Here is a 5,019-nt window from a genome sequence, read left to right as displayed (position 1 = left end):
TATTTTGTGTACATTAAAGTTTCTATTCACGTTTCCGAACAAACGATGCTCTTTCAATATAGTCTATTGGTGTGAATGACATTTACATTCGTATTGCGCGTTTTTTAAAATATGCAAAATTAAATGTATATTTTTCAATATTTCTGAGAGATTATCTTAATATTTCTTCGAGTTTTAAAGACTAAGAAGATTTTTATTTGCTAATAAGTGTGTGTTAATCAAGGTAAGTTCACATCTTCATTATTGATTTTTAGTAACTTTTTACACAATACTACAATTTGGTATACACGGTTATGCAGAAAATGTATGAGAGCTTTTTATTTTCAGTTGGAATTTCGTTTTTAACAATGCTACCAACCAGACGTACAAGCTTAGGCCGCAGAACTCGAAATACGGCAAGTCAAAGAAATATAAGAGCAAATCAAACTGATGAGCATCGCGAAGCGCGAAATGAACTTAAACTGAATCGATATCAAGATAGAAATGTTGTGTTTAATCCCCACAAAGCTGCATTCAGTTATAATGTGGCAATTGATTACAGTTCAGAGCAAATTGTTGCTATTGGACTAATGAACATTGTGTGTCCACATTGGGATTGAAATTAAAAAATTAAGCCTCTGGATTGTGTTGCGCCAGCGGCCAAGTCAAATTGACGCCATTGGTACCGCCACCAGAGCCACTACATTCATTGGTTCATTTTTTGACTCATAACCAGCAGTACAATAATTGCTTTCAAATGGCATCATTTGGGGCAACAAAAGTTATAAGAGACAATTTTTTGCCTACTTTTAGCAAGTAACTACTTACTTGCTAAAAGTAGGTAGTAACTACTTACTTGCTAAAAAAAAACGTTTGCCATTCTACAATGGCAAACGTTTTTTTTAGTTTTAAAACCATGTAGCTGGTGCAAAATATGTCGAGTCAGTGATGTGTTTATTTTGTAAACAATAAATCAAATACATAATAATAGTCTATAATCTGCTGATTAACAGCAACATTTTATAACATGTTGTATTTTACAGTGGCATGAGCAAAATGTTCTTGGTAAAGCCTTACTACCTGCCGTGGAAGGCTGTTTAATGTCAAGGTTAAAAGTAGTTTTAATTTGAAATGATGTAAAGTATTGTGGCAGTATTTTGCGAGCCACATGGTGGTACAATTTGCTATACAATTGCCTGTATACATATTTATATTCTTGCAGATTCAGGGATTCAAATATATCATCAAACAGGTTCCTTATTGCCAGTGCCTGTTGAAGACTATACATTTTTGCAAATATATTTTATGGACAATTCAGCAAGAGAAGTCGATCAGCGTTGCGCACACAACAACTCAGTAAAGAGATCCATTGTGATGAACAACTTCAAACATTTTTCCTTCAACACAATGAATTAGTTGCATTAGACCGATGCATTAGACATTCACAAATGCATTAGACCGCATGCCATCAGATAATCACAAAATTGTCATCAGAGCCGATAAGGCGCCTGCAGGACAGTGAAATGATTGAATCCAATGAAATAAACACTATTATGAAAATATATTTTGTTTTTTTTTTAAATTAGTAAAGTCCTTTTCAGGTATAGTGAGATCAGGAAATTATGGATTCATTTTTATATGGAGGATATTTATAGATTCCAATTCAAATTGAATAGGGACTCATACATAACTCAGCTATACAAAATAAAGTATAGCATCATTGCTACGCGAAAGCGGTACGAAGTTCGCTGGGTCAGCTAGTTTGTACATAAAGGTGAAATAGGCGCTAAAACTTAACACCAAAACATACATTACAGTCAACAAGAGCCAGTGAATAAGAAAACATTTTATAACTGAATTAAAAAACAACAAAAGCAAAGTATTTCTAGCCAGCAGCGTTGCGTTATATGTGTAGTTCAATAAAATGTCACGAAGCAGGCTGCACGCTCCATTGCCCAAATTTGCAGCCTATCGGGTAACAAAAAGATAAAATGGTTTCAAAAGAGGATGAAAAATGCTTTTCACAAACCTGCCTCAAACTTTATTGCCTTAGCTTGATGAATATGCTGCCTTTATCTGGTACCTATTGGGTTTAAATTCTGTATTGTGTAAAGATTTTTTTTTAACAATACTTGATATCAAAGATATGTTTGAGTTTCGCTGACTTGTAATAATATTTCGTACATAACTGTCATATATTTTAAATATATACTGTTGAAATAATTTAACATGTAAATCAAACAAAGAATAGCCGAGTAATACTTCGCCCGACCCGGGAATCGAACCCGAGACCCCTTGCTCAACAGTCACACTTGCAACCACTTGACCAACGAGGCAGTCTGACTCCAAAGAAGTGATTACCTAAATCTATCACAGAACCAAAATTGTCCTCAAACATTTATAGCGGCAGGTACATCGTAACCTAATACAGAATTCAAAATCAATTCCATTAAAGCTAACGATATTGTTCTAAAATAATATAATATTAATAGTTCAACAAGTCAGATTAGAAACATATACTATGATCCATTGTATTAATCCCTGAGAGGAATCATAGTTTCCAAAATTTAATAATGCCCCAGAGACATTAATGAATCGGAGCTCCTCAACGACCCGTCAGGACTTCGTAATAACTTAATACCTTCGAAACTAACATGCGGACATATTTCTCTTGTATATATATATCTATGTATATAAGATATTCTATTTATATATTACACGATGCGGTGATCGCCGCGCTGCTACTCGCGTCGTGTTGCGCGGAATGCTGCTCATGAATATGAGTCTCTAGCATGGCATGAAACTAGTCGAGTTCCCCGTCAAACAGTTACGGGAGTAAGCCGATAACATAATAATTAATTTAGTATGTCTCACAAAAGTTATAATAAAATTTTATGTTAAAGCATTATAATTTGGTAATAGTTAAAACTATAATACTGGTGTTCGTTATTCTTTAAGCTTAAGTTATCGAATTTATTGTAATCAGTAATTTTTTACCACAAGTTGGACCCCTCACCTTAAAAAAGACGAAGGGAATAATGACTCTTAAAGAAAAGGAATAAAACGTACCCTGGTGCCCGTTTGTAATGTAAGCTCGAAGTTACAGGAAGCGCATTCGCCCGTAACCCCGCAAAAGTTATAGAACCATAAGCCATTAGAAATCCATCCATCGCAAACGTTAGACGCAGTCACAAACTCTCTTCTGTTACTAAGGATTGTGTTTCGACTTCAAAATTTGACTCAAAAGCCAATCAATAACACAGGCGACAAAACTAATTCCTATGTCTATCTATTTTGTCATGATATTAAATTATTTCTAAAAGCCCTTCCTCTCTCCTACAACTTTTATAATTTTCTGTATCGAGAGGGTCCGTAACACATTGAACGCCGTGGTGGTCACCGGTGACCGACGTTAGCGGAGGATTTGCCTTCAACAGTTTTCTATTGACAGTCAAAGACTTATTCCACCTCTTGCGTACATTATGGATGCAATAACTTATACTTGAATAATTGAAAAGCAACACGGTATCCTTTTAGTACCATTCCAAAACAAAAAACAACAAAAGTTATTTTTACACGCCAAAACGAAACCCTTCCTTCACACACTATTCCATGTTGATAGAACTTACATTTTTCACGTAAATCTCTAATACTTTACGTACACTACTGTCTACCCGCGTCAGTCCTGTTTACTGGCAATATCTTGCTAACATTAGCCCGTACTTAGGTTCATACCCTTCTCCAAATAAGACGAGTTCTCGAACAGAGCGAATTGACTCTTCAGTCGACGTTGATATACGTCGTACATTTTTCACCGAACATCTTAGTCTCGGATATAAATGCTTTACTTTGCTTTAGTATTAGATTTTTGTGTAATGCTTTTGGTTTTGTTTTGTTTTTTTAGTTGTAGAATGTCTTTTTTTCTTTTTGTACTTATTGAAGTAACTACGTAACTTAAAAACAAGCTAATAGGATTTTTTATGGTATAAGCCGGTAAACAAACGGACGGATTATTTGGGCCCCAGCAACATCACTCACACAACGCAAGCGTTGTTTCACGTCGGTTTTCTGTGAGGCCGTGGTATCACTCCAGTTGAGTCCGTGTAAGATAAATTTCTAAATAGAATCCACCTCTGTATACCTTTACCATACAATACATGGCATTATGACGTATGTGTTACATAACATTTTATCCTAATATATTTATTCTGATATTATTTATTGTTTGTCACGCTCTGAATGCAAATCATTCCGAGTTCCCAATTCCCAAAACCGAGAGCGAAAAACGCTTGTACGCTATATTACAAGCGGAATTTCTCCACGAATACCAATAACCTGCATCAAACCACACGACTCGTAATAACAGAACAGCTTTCAAACGATAAACTTTAAGCTAAATAATATTTTATTCATGTCGCAACGTCCACTGTTCGAAACCAATGAATTTGCATGACGTAGATAACGCGTTTTATTGTCACAGTTAGTAAATAAATTCTCTCCCATACACACATCATGTACAGGGCTCACGTACCACCGGCCCGATGAAAGGTATAATCCAATCAATTATTACGCCGTGCTCCAATTCTGAACCAAAATGCAAAGAGAAAAGATTTTAATTCGAAAAAACTCCGCTCGCTCCAAGTGATGTTCGTTTGTTTTTTTTTCCTCCGTTTTGTTATTGGCATTGTCGCAGACGAACATTTGTCGCATCATTACGCCGTATTTGTAATCTGGACATTGTTAGATGGCCGATTTGAAGACATGACTGCTCCAAATAACGGCCGAATTTCGGTCGAATGATAAAAACGATTGTTTCAATTTGTTACCAAGCTAATGTATTGTAACATGTTATCTATACATTCGATAAATCTTTTATGAAATTTTGGCAAACAACGTAAAAATGTGAAGCGTGTATAAGAATTTCTTATTAAAAATAAAGCGGAGCTGCTTCACTGGAACAAGTCAAGGGGGAATTTATATTTAAAATTAACTTAGCCTCAAGTGTCAAAGTTTAGAGTGCATATTACAAAAAGTAACGAT

General features: G+C 35.2%; 1 long non-coding RNA gene across 1 annotated transcript; it reads left to right on the top strand.

The window, feature by feature from the left end:
- Nucleotides 1-229: 229 nt before the first annotated feature.
- LOC126912539 (uncharacterized) lies at nucleotides 230-1,541 on the top strand. Its single transcript, XR_007707262.1, has 2 exons — nucleotides 230-795; nucleotides 1,202-1,541. It is a non-coding gene; the product is annotated as an uncharacterized LOC126912539 (long non-coding RNA).
- The last annotated feature ends 3,478 nt before the right edge of the window (nucleotides 1,542-5,019 follow it).

This window comes from Spodoptera frugiperda, chromosome 26 (assembly GCF_023101765.2).
Source record: "Spodoptera frugiperda isolate SF20-4 chromosome 26, AGI-APGP_CSIRO_Sfru_2.0, whole genome shotgun sequence".
NCBI lineage: Eukaryota > Metazoa > Arthropoda > Insecta > Lepidoptera > Noctuidae > Spodoptera > Spodoptera frugiperda.
This window is presented reverse-complemented; position numbering and strand designations above follow the sequence as displayed.